We start from the raw sequence: 16,433 nt of genomic DNA on the forward strand, positions 1-16,433 counted from the left end.
CGTGATATAATTTTGAGGCTCCATCGCCCAACTCTAGTTCTGGCTCCTATTCTACTTGTTAGGTGTCCTCTCGTTCCTCTGGGATAAGAAGAATCAACATTAATGGTTCATGGTTATATTCATGTTGCAAGAGGGACTATTTGCACGAAGAGCCCCCCTAGTCGACCCAAGAATGCATCTGAGACAAGCTTAAAAAGCCTGCTATTTATCTGGAGTCAGTACAATCGTTCTCACCCTGGAGTACAGAACCAAGGACAGAAATGGTGTCACATGGGAAGGCTGAATCTTCCTCTTCTTGCACTGAAGGCATAGACCAAGGCCTTGAATATTTCTCCAAAAGCACCTGACGGCAGCACTGAGACTGCACAGCCCAGTCATCAAGGTTATTGCTTTTGAAAGGAAGTGTCAATGCCCCTGCCAGATTAACTGGAAGCACTGTCTGTTGCCCAAGATCCAGAATGGACAAAGTCCCATATCCTGTGTGGGGAGTAAAACCACAATCCACCTCTCTTATGGATGTCTTCTCCAAAAGTTCTGTCCACAGCACCTGTGCATGTTGAGGGTTGGTCACAATTGTGAAAGTTGCCAACCTCGTCACAGGAGAACTGTTGATTAAAGCTCTATTGACAGGATGGGGGTGGGCACTTTGAAGACCTTCTCCTCTCCCTTGCTGGCATTGTTTTGCCTGCGAAGAGCTGTTATGGTCTGCTTTTGCACTTTGTTTCAAGGACGGAGAGTTGGCTAGTCCACTGTTAGCAGCCAATGTCTGTACTCTACAAGTGTTTTTACCGAGCACATTAGCTCACGACATCTGGAGCAATACCATAATGCCATAATGCAATAATGCTCTCAGGAGGAAGTCCATACTTGGACTCCTGGTGCTGAGTGAGGCAATGATCTTCTCATCCACCTTGAGCCCCTTGCATACCCTGAACACTCCCTTTGTCCCTTTGAATCTTGCTTCAGTCAGTCCCTGAATCTTTTCAAGGGTTTGAATGGTCGTCCAAGTGTGTTAGCTCATGACACCGCGAGCGATACACAGGTATGACAACTGATTAGGCTGGCTAGAGAGGATCTCACTCATCCTGTTCCTGCACCCGGATCTACCTGCTCCTGCACATGGGTCCACAATGGCGGTATCACGTCAGTTGTTGGCTCCCCAGCCTGAGTTGGGTGATATGTGGAAGTGCTAGTGGCTCAAGGAGCACCTCTAGCTGTACCAGGGATGTATCGGTGCAGCTGTTAGCTGATTACTCCCCAGTTTAAAGGTGGCAGAGAGCTGCCACAAATAATTGTTGACACTCATGGGAGAGCCACGCCACCTGGAAGATTTTGGTTCTGGGCTTTAAGTTTGATTATTTTGAAGTTGTTTTTTATTAAATTAACTGAGTGGCTGTCGTCCTGGCTGTTGTTGGGAGACCCCAGTGACAAGGGACTTTGCCACAGTCTGCTCTTTTTTTCTTCAAGAATAACCCTTCAAACTGTTTTCCTTTTTTCCTAATTTACAGCATCTAAGTTGCTGCAGTGTGAAATGATACATCTGTTCCCATGGAAAGGCTGATGTCTGTCCTTCAATTTGAGGCCTTTCTGAAACAGTAATCGTTATGACCTGAAGCATACTGTCGTAGTTTTGTCCATTATATTTTAATAGTAATAATACTGAACTTGGCAAGTTCAGACACATGATCTGAGAACACGGTTGATTAAAATGTCAGGTGGAGAAAAACAAGTAGTCATACAGGTTGCATTTAAACCTCTGAGATAAAGCAAAAGAATAGAAAATTGTAAACAGCATCACACAAACTGTCCATTTCACCCATCCGTATTTACAAAGGCACTCCCTGCTTCAGCTTTGACCAATTGCATATATTGTAGGTTGCCTGTGTAGTGAGGGATTGTTAGCAGCATTTCATGTGCTGTCATGAAAGTTTTGACCTCAAAAGTAGCTTAGATCCTCTGGATAAACTGTTGACTGATTGCGTTTGTAGACGTGTTCACAGATCTCTGCAAGTAGTTGTGTGCGTAGCAACATTGATATAAGAAAATGAGACGTAAGTTATAATAAAACAGGATTATCCCCCAGACGCAATGCTGGAAAATGGGAAAACCTAAGTCAAAATACACTTTGGCATAGTACTCACGTTAAGTACTTAACCTCTGATATTGAGACCATTCAAACAATACAATAACATGTTTTCTATTTTGCAATTCAGCATCTGGTGCTGCACTCTCACTCAGAGAGAGGATCTGGATTTAATAGACTCTCCCTTATATTTATTTAACTTGACACATCTGCTCAAACAGCCATGTTCAACAAAGATCTTAGATTGTTTATTAATAAGAGAGCCATCTGCCCTGCCTGTAGGCTTTGTTATCTCCCAGCACCCCTTAGAGGGGCCTCTGATATGACAATAATAATAGTAAGGTGAATCCATTCACTATTACTTTGAAAACAGTGCACTCACCACTGAGCTCTGGCTCCATGCGGCTACACCCCACTGAACCATGCAGCAGATGCTGAAATGTACAGAACAGCAGAGACTTTTACTTGCTACAGCGAGGTACAGCGTCTGTGCAGTTTGCTTTCACATAAAGAATTTTATTTTTTTTAAATAATCGCTGCTGTCCAGGACATTCAGTTATGTCGTGAATAATAACATGGCTCAGGGATGACACTGGATCCTCAAAATTTGAGGATCAATTTAGAAATGACACTGACAAAGTTAGTTGACAACATCCACCTGCCATACTGTAAATGTAAAACAACCATTGTGTTTGCCGACTTGGTTTTGTACATCAAATAAGTGATGGGTCATGCCATCAAGATGGTGAAAGCATTTTTGAGAGAAGCTTGCAGAGGAGACTATTTTGTGCTCACATACACTGTTGCTGCTGCATACTGATTTGCAATGGCGAGCTGAGGCACATTACTCGTTTCTTATAATGTATGCCCAGTTATAATATATATATATGTTGAACTACCAGAAGGCAACACAACAGTTGCCTTCAAAGAGGCCGCAAGGAAGTCTGCCACAGCCAAGAACCTATACAGAGTGAGACAGGTCCTGAAAAGTCAACTGCATGGAAAGAACAAGATGGGAGCACATATGTCCTGCCAGTCATCAGATACCCCGCTAGTATAACAACCTGGCCAAAGGAGGAGGTAGAGGCCACTGATATGAAAACAAGAAAGCTCCTCACAATTCCTGAAGGGTTTTACCCCAAATCCAACACCCTGGGACTGTACACTAAGCGGAAAGAGGGAGGTGGAGGACTAGTGAGCATTAGAGCAACTATCCAGGATGAAACAACCAAGTTCCAGGATTAAATCAGCAAGATGGCTCCAAGTGATAATCTGCTAAATTAATAACATAGACAGTGAAAATGCAGTTCACCAGCCCCTGGCCAGCAAACAGGATGTGAAGCCAGAGGAGTTCCCCAAGAGTCACACTGTGTCACTTTTAACAAATAGCCAGGCCCTTTTAATAGTCATATAACCTTCTGTCCATTGCTCAACACAGAACAGAACAACTACACTTGGATTTACCATGTGCTGAATGGCAGAAAACAATACTGGGAAGCAGATATATTAGCTGAGGAAAAGCAGGAAGGATAAGAGAGTTAATTTTCTTCCTCTCTGGTCACTGGCTTACAATGACCTGGAGGGAACACGGAAAGAGAAACAGACAAGCGAGAAAGGGACGGGCACCACACAGCCAGTTTACCCTCAGTGTTATCACAGGGGGACTCTGATCCGGAGCCGTCCCTCATTTCTGCATCAACAAACAAATACAGGCTGAGTGTTCCACTGACGATATCAGTTCTAATCAACTTGCGTAAGAGATCAGTTCCCACCAGTATTAACACTATTAACATTTCTAAAATTTCACTGGATGAGAGCATTGTTCTCTATCCATACTGTGTGGGAGCCAGCGTTTTACTTTAATCCCCCACTGTCCTCAGCTGGCAGGCTTCCAGGCCTCAGTGTGCTCTCACACAATGACCAGCAGCCAGTGGAAAAGCCAACAGACTGACCAGACTGATCTCTGTTTTTCCACACAGCTCTCCCCTTCCAGGCCTCTCCTCATTCTGTTTACACTGTTGGGATTCACTCGAAGCAGTCATTAGATATACAAAAAACAAACAGGGAACATATTACTTTTCTTATTGTCATCAAAAAAACAACTCTGATATTCTACTCTACTCAAGATGTTAACCTCTGTCTGTTCAAAGATGGTCTCTGGTGTCAGATGTGAAAGTCCTCCAAAAACCATCTCCATGGCAATTGGGCAAGTCCCTCTATTGAGGGAGGCCATGAGATGTGGCTGAAAGCTAGTAAGTTTATCTTTTTGATTAGAATGGTTTGCCCGGAAAGCAAAACTGGTGTTTTAGGAAAAAACTAATTGAATAATTCCTGGTTATGTACTTGAATATTGTCTGTCATTGCAGTGGTGGAGGAGATCATTTATATGTGTCTGTGGTTCATGTTTTGGTTCAGGTTGGGCACTAACCACCTTGTTAAGGTTGGAGAAAAAAGTACATCCTTGACCTGGAAATCGCAGGTTTTACAAAATTATCTTAGCTCTGTGGCTTCTTTAGCTTTTTTACACAGTCTGCATCTTGTCAGTGTGTGGTCCAGGTACCCTGCCATTACCAAAGAGAAATGAATCTGAACCTTTATGATCTATGGATTCTTGACAGCTGGGGTAACTTTCTGTTGTGTGAATGAATCATACACATGTAGGTGGTAGACATGGATTCTACTTTATATATAGTAAAGCTTTGCAATGCAAACAATATGCTGGATAGACAAATGAAAGGGCAGAAAGAGACAGATATCACTGAGCAACAGTGAAGCAACAGAAATAAAGATTCTGGAAGTTATATTTGAATTTCCAAATTCTGGACACAACTGCAGCAAATTCTCATCAAAATAAAAGACTAATGTGGGGTTCAGGCAGCTCCTTTGAACCTTACTGTTATTATTATTTTGTAGCACCTGTTATGCAAGAGCTTTCTTAACATATAGACTGACACACTGATCAGAAATCCTTGCCTTGGGGCTGCTTTCTCAGCAGCCTGACTCACACCTTTGTTGTTGCATGAGGCGTGTTTTGACTGACTTCAGAAGAATGTGCTGATGGCCTGTGGCTCTAGGGTCCACCATAATAACAGCCACATTCCTTCTGCCTACTGACCAGCGAGGATGGAATGCAATTAGCACCTATTAGAGAGAACCTGGAGGAGGCCTGTCAGGCCCTCTGGCATGGCCAAGCTACCAGCTCACAGCTGAGAGACCTGCAGAAACACATCCAGTCTGGTATTTACTATATGACCAAGTACATCTCTGACTATCATCATTAGAGTAATGTGATGGTGCTGTTGTACAAAAAGAAAACCTCATTCCACCCATTTTCAACCATATCAACGTAAGCAACTCGTTACAGACTGACGATCAGTATCTGTGACTACTGCCTAATAACAGCAAAGATGCGTAAACCTAAAGTGAAAGTTGATAAATGATGTGTCATAGATGATTAGTTGATGATGCAGGGTGTTGTGTCTTAACAAAGAGATTAAAAAGAGTAAAAGAAAACAGTCCTGAGTGCCCTGCTAGACGCTGACTCACTGCTTTTCCGTGACTTGCTTGATAACTTCTGGCTATCGTCTCTGCTTCAGCAGTGTATGCCTCCACAGCTAAGGACTCCGGTCATTCGCAGTGAGAGCAAGAGCTGGGTGCACAAAGACTGACCCTTTTTTCTTTTTAATCAGAGGACTTTAGTTATTGATGGCTATCTGGACGTGAAGAGAATTTCAACAAATAAGATAAGAAGTGTTTTCAGAAACAACTTGCCAACCCTACCTTTAAGAGAAATTTCAGTCAGCAGTAAATACCACTCCTAATAGGAACACTGATGCTGGGCCATGGACAAACTGCCGACAGGTCAGATGTAAAGGCATTATCCAGTTACAACAGAAAAACAATTTGAACTACAGATTGCATGTTGATCATTGCTGTATTTACCATACAATGCGAATGTTGCTAGCAGTAGAATGCAATGTTTCATGGTTTCAAACTGTATTTATAGAAAATCTGGAAGTTGGATTTTTCTGCTCATATTATTATTTTTCTGCTCATATTATTTTTTCCATGAAATGTTTTTGTCTGATGTATATTAGAGGCCTATGTTAATTGCACAATTCTATAAATTCAAAAATACAAGCAGCAACAAGATCAGTGCATGTCCATTCCAACACACCACATACATACCAAAACCTGTTTTATCATCAATAATGTGATTACACTTTAGTACTGTAGTAGAGATTGGAAGTACATACAATGGTGACTGTTAGTCATCTTGGACTTGGTTTGTTGTCATCACAGAAGATGTTTTCTCACAAACAATGTGTGGAGCCACATAAAGTGAGCATCCTAATGATGCTGTCACTCATCTGGGGACATGTGGACTCCTGTAGAATGCTGACAGTTGGAGCTGCTGATAGAGATTTTAGAGAATCCCACAACATCATATTTTATATTTTCAAATGTCATATATTGGAGCTGGCTATTATTGTAGGCTTTGCTCCCATTGTGACCCATGGATCATCAGGCTGTGCTGGAGCAGCCTTGGGATCTCGAACTCCTGTGATGGTGGAGCCGAGCCACAGCAGAGTAGGATCCTTATCTGATCCTGGAGAGGAGTAGCCATAGAGATTTGGCCTGGTTGCGTTCAGGTGTTAACCGCAACCAGAGGTTCTCAAGGCTGCGATGTGTGATGCCTGAGATGTGGCGACAGTGTTGAAGCCCATGATGAGTTTTTTTACTCCTTGAGTTCAGCCTTAAGAGAGGTAATTATTTCCCTTAACTTTGACACAGTAAGATTGAAGTATTCACACTCAGATCCAGCTATCATAATTTTAGTTTGTCCATAAAGCTGCTAAAAACTCAGAATCCCCAATAAGCCCATAAAGCTCTCAGAGATTAATCCAATGCTGCGAAACAGCTGGCCTAGCTGCCCGGTTAAAAACAAACCTAGCAGCCAGTTAACGTCAGCTAGCTGAGCTAATGAATGAAGAACTTGAGGTGGTTTGTATTCAAAATCCAGTTATCTGTTCTTCCCAGTAAATTATATCATTTAAAACAACCATAGTATAAGACGTGTAGCGTAAAAAATTTACTAGATAAAAGTTAAGGATTTTGCGTTTCAGGTTTTACTCAGAGATATGAGTCCTGTGAAGCTTGTTCACTTTTTATCGGTTGTTACTTTGCTTGTTATCTGTACAATGTGGGTAATGCAGAGATGCTTAGCAAAAACACTACACAGTGCACATTTTACATGCATTTTGCAAGTTAATAGCTATGTCTTTAGTTTACATTTTATTGTTATTTTTTTGTGTTCTATTTATTTTTCAGTTAGGATCTGACCTCAATGTGCATTTATATATTCATATCAAATTGCAGTAGAAATTAAACAAAAGTGTTCAACCTGTTGAATTAAAAAGAAATGAAAATCAGCTGTCATACACATAATGAGAATACATGTAAATTACGTATTAATTTAATGAAAACATAAAATAATTATAGTCAGATCTACTCTTGCCCTAACGAACGTCCAGTTTTTCGATAAAAATTACACATGAACACATTTAGAGATTTTTTGACAGCTGTCCTACCTACATTTGGGAGTAGCAACGTTTTTTCTTTTAGTCTGGATAATGTGTTTGCACTTATATTTTGGTAATATAATAGTTGTCTGCAATAGTGCTCCATAATGTGAAATATGCTGTTGTCCGTACACCGCCCCTTTTATGTGCACATGCTTGTTAACTAACGTTGTGTGACTGCCTAGCCTGATTGCGTTTGTTAAGTTAAGTTCGGTCGGAAATCAGAAAGATATTCTAGGTATGTTGAGCTCGCTTCGTAGTACAGGCCCCTGCAGTGCATTTAAAATATGTTTTCTGGTGGAGCAGAAAGTCCGCCCTCTGAGCCTCATTGATCAGTAGTTTGCCTTCTCTTTTCCATGAACCTGACATACATCTTCATTCTGCGTATGCCTGCCCACTACTTTGCTGCATAAGTTTAGTTACAATTATGGATATGATTTGGATTGTTAAGCCTTATGAGACAAATTGTGATTTGTGAATATGGGCTATACAAATAATATTTGATTGATGATTGATATTAAAAACAAAACAGAACATGAGGCGGTGATATTGTTGCACACAGAGCAGTTGTTTGAATAGAGGAGACATTGTTATTAAATAGATAAAATTAACACAATATCAGTAGATTAACACAATTAGCACAATATCACAACAAAGAATGGTTGCACTGCTGCACTCTGCCCATTCTACACTTTTTCCAGAATAGCAGCAATACACTTCTTTACTTTTATGACTTGATACCTGAGCACATTTTGTGATAATACTTCTGCACTTACTGTATGTGGCATTGTGAATGTAAGATTTTTACTTAAAATTTAGTTTTTTGAATCAATGTATTGGGACTCTCAGTAAAGTAAAGGATTTGAGTACTTCTCCCACCACTGCACATACAGTATTAACCCACTTTCAAGATTTCCCAGGAATGTTGGTGTTGGGGAAACTTGAGACATTTTGTGGCAGATTTGATAAGCATGCATCATTGCTGACACTAATTTGACTCTCAGAACTGTTAGAAACAAGGCTAATTCGCTTGTAAGCTCTTGCTCAGTGTGTACAGATTACCAGTGAGATCAACTATAAAAGGAAGGTCTACTAGGGTTGCTCAGTTCAACAAGGCTGCAACCTTTTTCCTTTCATAAAAAGGTTCTCAGTGAAAAGCACAGCTTCTGACCTTTCCCACGACTAAACCACTGCACAGCTGAGTGGTAGATTGCTTCCCTCATATTGCTTCAAACAAGGAAGCACCCAGATGGATTAATTGTTGATTACCTTAAGCCTTACACTAAATCAAACTATTTTTTACTTCCACATACATCACATTCATTTGGCTGACTTTAAAAAACATAAGCAGCAACTCAGTTTATAGACAAACAATTCACTTGAATGGAGAAGTGGCCTCAGACCTTTGGACCTCACTGTACATGCAAGTGCACATTCCTGGTAAGATTACTCAAAACTGAGAAGGATAAAATTAGTTATTTGCCAGAGCTTTAAATCCTGTCTCACTGTAAACTGCTGAGCTGTGTGTTTGTATCACATTCAGGGTTACACAGCTCCTTATATTTTTTTCATTGTAGTACTGTTTATAACCTAAATCATTAGGCACTTTTCTTTTTTGTGTAGACAATCTCTTATGTCTATCGATATAGATACACAGCATGCATAAACATGCTACCTTTTAAATTAATCAGTATTGAGTCGAACACTTCAGCTCATTTGCACTGGATTATAAGTGAACACATTTTTACTTTTTAACTATGTAATTGGTGCATGTCATTTAAAGGTTACATTTTTCCCAGATTTATATCCAAGCCACAGTACAAAAGTTGTTTGGATGTAATTAGCATCATGCTGTGCCTGCCATGTCTCTAATTGTGCACTTTCCTCGCCTGAAAAGAACATATGTTGAAGCACAATTAGTGAACTAAGAGAGCAGACATTTTCACTACATCTTAAAGCCAAACCATTTATGTCAGACAAAAGTAATTTAACCAGTATGTTATTGTTATACTTTTGATTAATACATCTTCCCCTATTACTAAATGAAGATATTTATCATCAAGATTATTTAAAGCACAAAGGGAAAATTACCAATTAGTGCCATAGTGGACAAAATGCCAAAACAACAAACAAACAGAGCTATCTAGAAACCAACTATCAAACATACATACATCAAATTACAATAGCTAATCTTCCTAATTAACCAGAAACAGGAGAAAACTGTATCAACAAAAAAATTGCAGTCTACTTGTACAGTCAAACAAATACTAAATCATAGAGCTGGCAGGTTTAAGAACAAAAGACTAATGATCTAGCGGGTTTGGGAGAGGAGGAGAATATGTGTCCACTTGCACCTCCACCTTTAGTCTCTCCTTCGCAGTGGACCAATCAGCTGCAAGGTCAATGGTAAATGGTTTGTATTTATGTAGAGCTAGACGTCATGACCACTCAAAACGCTTTACAGTACAGTTTTACATTCACCCATTCACACATACATTCATACAGTGAATCTAGGTGCAGCACTTTCTCTATGAGAAGGGGCTCAGTATCTTGCCCAAGGACACTTCGGCATGTGGACTTTAGGGAAGACTGCCGACCTTCAGGTTACAGCCGACCCAAGGTCTCTCCATAGTCCACCATCACCACTCCATCCTGGCATAAACCTATTTGCATACATCACTCACTTATACAACTTACCAACTCACACAAGGAAAAATAACACCAAGAAAATAAATCCACAGACCACTCAAAGACAATGACAGTAGTCGTAACAATGATTTACATCAATCAGCAGTAATGGCAGCTGCTGTAAAGACTGCAGGGATTCAGGCTATCGCGGATAACTCAAGACAGATCGCTCGTCATAGTTCAGTTCACTTCATCTCATTTTACAGTCTGCTGTGATGTAGAACGCATGTCTGTAGATATCATTCCTTGAATAAATGTCCATGTCTTTAGAGTTGATAAATGATAAACACAAGGCCTTTAATTAATTAGCTCTAACTGTATGAAAATGCATTTTCTAACTGATCGGCCTATTCCAGTCTATTTCAATGGTTTATTATTCCACTGTATAATGTTGGAGGACTCACAAGAGACAAATAAAAAAACAGCAGGAGATGAGGTATACTGACTTTTTATCCATAGTTACCTTCTCCACATGTCCCATTCACATATCTTGGAAACTCCACAACTTCAGGCCAAAAGCAATGAAAACCATATGACATCATGAGCGTTATTTTGTCTGACTTGACAACTTACTTTATAAAGGTGTTGGATGAACAGATGAGTATACTTGTTTCAATGTGTGAAATTCCACAATAATATCTTATTAGATACATTTTCAGTCAGATCGCCTTCTCTGTGAAGGGTTTCACCACCATCTAAAACCTGAAAGCCCATAAACGTAAATCAATTTTTATTATGCACCAGGGGAAGAAGTGATGCTCAATCTTTCTTTAATCCCCAGCATACTAACATTAATATAAAGTTTATTACAGAACCAAATACAGACACAAGCTCAGTGAATCTAGCTTTTTTATTAAATTATTCAAATAGATTAGACTTTAGACAACTCCTACATATACAGCAGTTACAGAGTCCGTAGGCAAAAATCTACCGATATGTGGAAATTGCTGATGGAGCGACCTCCAACAATGGGCTGGTTCTGCCATTGTATAGAATACGTACAATTTGGGCAAAGCTGGATGATGTACAAGAAATCTTTAATTTATAAAGTCTCCTGATAACTCTATTTATCATGTAGCCTATAAGCGAAACTTATGACACTTCAATTTCTTGTGACAACAGTGTTATAAGTTAAGTCAAGTGGCTCAGCTTGGAACTCTACGTAGTGTCTCCCTCTTTCTCCTTCTCCAACACAAGACAAGGTCTCTTGCTGGGTCTGAAAGCTGGAACCTTCATAGGTGTTTAATATATTTCGAAATGTGGCTAGCTGGGAATTGTTTCTGTGCCAACACACAAGACATGGCTGTCATTGGGCCCATGGATAAAAGTAATAAAAAAAAGGTGTTAGTCTGCTCTTCTTTTCACAGTGAGAGCTGTTTTTATGAAAATCGCAAATGCTTTGTATTTGCTATAGTACACTGATGAGTCTTTCAGTGCTTTGCTGGTAGGACACATTTAACTGGCTGGTAGGACACATTTAACTGGCTACAATATTCAGTCAGACAAGATTATTCCGTTACCACAGGGAGTGCACCATGAAAGTGCAATGTGCAGCGAACTGCAGAGATGGCATCCTTCAATGACAAGGACAATAAGTGAGGAGAAAAACATCCAGAAGCCATCTATTGTTGCACAAAGAAAACAAGAGGATGGAAGACGTGCAGATGTCCTTCCAGGTCCAGTTGAGATCTGCTCAGTGATTTAGACCATCTCAGACAGAGGCTCATCTACCTTTGGATGACTATTTTTTTCTAGGTTAGGAGAGAATCTAGATTGGCATCCAATCACATCACCTAGCCTCTGAAACCTTCCTGTGCATGCAATCCCTAGCCTCATATTACAACATCAAAGTAGTCCCATGGAGAGATCTTTTTAGTAAAGAGCTTTTGAGCAGGATAGGGCCAGAATCCCACACATTCTGGCTGTATTTAATCTTCTTGGTACCATGATGTTACCATTATTGACAGTGGTCTTACAGGTGGCCCTTATGATCACATCTAGTAGCTGTAAGAGATCCTTTAGTGCTCTTCAGTGACTACACACCTGGCTCAGGTGCAACATGGACCAGGAGAGCCTCAATGATATAGCAGTTTTGTCAATTGAGAGAAAGACGATTGGAGGCCCACATGGTGACAAGGTTATTGATACATTTGGCCAGTTGAAATCAAGACACCACACCATAATGCTTCCACCCCCCGAAAAAGTAGAATATGTTTGCACACAACACAACAGAGGCTAGGAGAGAAGTGAAAATACAGCATAATAGAAGAATAAAGATTTTGGAGATGGAAAGACCAGACACTTACTGTTTGAGTTTGGTTTTAGAGCTCATCACAGCACAGAGACTGCTGTTGTAAAAGTCACAAATTATCTTGTTATTGCTTCAGAAAAAGGGTTTGCCTCTGATCTCGTTTTGTTGGGTCTGAGTGCAGCTTTTGACGCCATTGATCATCACATCCCACTACAGAGACCAGAACATTTAATTGGCATTAAAGGAGCCGTCCCTTAAATGGTTTGAGGTTTATTAATCAGATTTACTTCAATTTGTACAGATTAACGATGAGTCATCAGTGTGCATACCTTATATATGCTAACATTAGGAAACATTATCATGAAATGCTAATTTGCTTTGCTATAACAATACCCAGCTATCCTTATTAGCTAACTAAACTCCATGTTTTCAGGACATAACTAGAAATAACACACTGTTGCATCAGCCAACAACCAAAATCAAATGAGTTATCACTACTGTGTAAATAATTTTTTGTGCATAATGTTAAAGGATTTCCTTCTGGAGATATTGCGTTCACAAGGCAAAACATTTGCTTCGTGAGATCCCCTGACCTCAGTTGAAGGTCAAAGGTTCAAGGTCATGATGACACATTGCGATATATCAGGAATGCCCAAAGATAATTTCATTACATTGGACACAAACAGTCACTTAGCGTCCAGGATGACCTGATAAGAATCTGGTGGTCAAAGCTCGTTTGGCTTATGAATGTGTCTTAAGAATGCCTTTAAAGAACCTTTTCAAATTTGGCACTGATGTTTACTTAAACTCACTGATCAAGTGATAATCTGAATTTAACTCATAAAAAAAGTTTGCAAAAGGTGGGAGGAAGTTCAGAGGTCAAGGTTGGCCTCACAAAACATGTTTATGGCCTCTTGACCATTGTGATATTTCATTGATGTACTCTGTTACACGCAAGATCTAATGCACTTCCGTCCATCTTGGGAGAGGGATCCCTCACAAATCTCTCTGAGGTTTCTGTATTTTTTCCCCTGTTTAAAGGAAGTTTTGGGCAACTTTTGCTCACTCTGGTTAAGGGCTAAGGGTGGAGGATGTTGCACCTTGTTAAGCCCTATGAGAGATATTGTGATTTGTGAATATGGGATTATGGCAGTGGACCTTGCCACGGGGCTCTCCCACACACAGCCAGAGACGGAAGTGTTACTTTTAAACATCTTTATTAATGAATAAACATAAATTCAAACTACAAACTTACAAACCTTCCTGTGGGATTGCATGCACAGGAAGGTTTCAGAGGCTAGGTGATGTGATTGGATGCCAGTGTCTCCGTCTCTCCAGTGTCTGGGTCTCTGAGTTCCTCCTGAGGCAGCGCAGACGCTGCCTTTTAAGCACGAGGACCAATCAGCTAACAGCTCTCACCTGCGCTGATTGATCCTCTGTGGTGCAGGTGAGGGTGCTCTCCCAGCCCCCTCACCTCCACAGGGATATACAAATAAAATTGAAATGATTGATTTTTCTTAGACCTGGGAGCTATAATACACTGCAGTTAAATAATCCTGTTTTATCAGATGATCTTTATATTCTGCTGGTTCCTTAATGGCTTTGCAGTAGTTGTTAGTGATTGAGATACAATTTAGTGGACTGTTGAATGGGATATAATATTAAGTCTAAAACAGTGGTTGCCATGACAAAAAGGTTCATACATGAAGTTAATATCAGTCTTCTCATCTAAATTAAGAGTGAAAGCAAATTGAAATCAACTTAATGTAAATTCTGTCACAGCTTCTTCTTTACTCCTCAAGTGGCCATCTGCCCTTTGAAACAAATTTCTCTGATAATTTTAGCTGATAATGGCCCATCAAAGCAACACAAAGTGTCATGCATGTGTCATGTTGATGGGCCATTATCAGGTTTCATTTCACACACACACACACACACACTCACCATACATATCAGCTCAGTGTTCTGGCTTTACAGCCATGTCTGAAAGCACAGACAGTAGTAAATGTGACACACTGCTCACAGTTGTTAAAGAAATTTGTTAATCCTTAGGCAGGGGTCACCCAGTCACCTGTGAAGGAAGTTAGATGTGGCTGAAAACAAAGAGGCCGACAACAAGGATTAATGTCTCATACTTTCATTCTATGGAAGGCAGATACGGGCTGCTGTGTGTGTGTGTGTGTGTGTGTGTGTGTGTGTGTGTGTGTGTGTGTGTGTGTGTGTGTGTGTGTGTGGTTTGGGGGGATGGCTTAGTAATCAGATGCAACATCTCTACTAAGACAATGAGAACAGAAAGAGGAGGTTAGTGGCAGGGTGGAGCAGAACTGTCAATACTTTTAATGCAGAATTCCTCATTGGAGTTGAGGAATGGAAAGTATGGCGGGGGGTATTACACTCATAATTGTGGATGGTGATAAAACCATTGTGGAGCAGTGCAGATCGATGGACAGATACTTTTTCCCAGATGACAATTTACCGAATGTGGTCCATTTTGTTTTTTGCTGTGACAACTGCGTGTGGTCTGTCTTAAAACGTGAGTATGCGATAGACCTCATGTATGAAGATAAATTAAAGTGGGATCGGATTAGTGTACATTTAAAAAAATCTGAGAAAAAAGACAACATTGTGTAGTTTAATATAGGACGACTTTATTGTACATGTAAAATATTTCTGCGCAAAACTACATAAAAAGTGCAGTGTTTGGCCCAACATATTCATGCCATAGTTTTGTTATTCTCTCTGAATTTCTTTCAACTGGCACTCGGTAGAGATGTTTCATCCGACTCTGATGCTTTTTTGAATTTTCCCCGGTGTTGATCATGACCTGCAGGACATAATCTGTTTGGTCATTGAGAGTGAGGGTTTGAATTTCTCTGATGTGCATTGCATAATTGGCCAAAGACAAATTTATGATAGTTGGGTTGTGTTCTTCTTTGTGGTATTTAGTTTTTTTAGTTTTTTTTCCAAACATACATACAAAGTAGTGGCATGTTGACCATATTGTCACAGCTCCTTTGTGCCCCCTAGTGTTTTTCCCCTTCCCTTGTTTTGTCTCCCCTCCAAAGGTGTGTGCTATCTCCCTCTGATGACTCTGTGGAGGCGCGGCCAGGGACAGTTCACCACCTCACCTGCAGCTCATTCGCTGATCACCAGCATGATATCTACCCTGGTCGTTCTGACAGTCATCAGTTCGTCTTCAACGCTACAGTGGTAGTCGCTCATTCTCGGCCACTCTGCATTGTGTATTCAGAGTTCAGAGTTTCCTTGTGTTACCCGAGACTGTATTCTCACCATTCTTTTCCTTGGGCCTCCAGGACTCAACTGCCCGGTCCTTCTGCCTTCCCTTAATGCTGGCAACATCACAAAGATATATCCCTCTTCCTCCGTCTTCTACACCGCAGCCTCTATCCACCGAGAAATAAACACCCTTGAACTTTCCATACTGCGTTGTGCTCTGTGTTTTTTCTCTGCGCTGGGGTCGAAAACACATTATATGTCACAGAACAAACTGGCCAGCTATGGACCCTGCAGAGTCAGACGCACTGCGCCATACCATAATGTTGCAGGGGAACCTTTAGCGACAACACAACCAGACCCTCAAGTGGACTCCGTAAACTCCGTTGGAGCCATTTTAATTCAAATCCACTCCCTGTCCTCTTCTCCCATGAATCCCACATCCCCACTCCCTAACGCTATTCCGGTGAGTTGGGGTCTTGCAGACGATTTTGCTTCAGTGCTCTCTCGTGTTTGATGACCATCATTGCATGTACACTTCTGATCCCGTAAAATAGCTTTTGTTGCGAGTCTCCTCTCTGCTCAGTGGGCCACT

Source organism: Hippoglossus stenolepis, chromosome 20 (assembly GCF_022539355.2).
Source record: "Hippoglossus stenolepis isolate QCI-W04-F060 chromosome 20, HSTE1.2, whole genome shotgun sequence".
NCBI classification, from domain to species: domain Eukaryota; kingdom Metazoa; phylum Chordata; class Actinopteri; order Pleuronectiformes; family Pleuronectidae; genus Hippoglossus; species Hippoglossus stenolepis.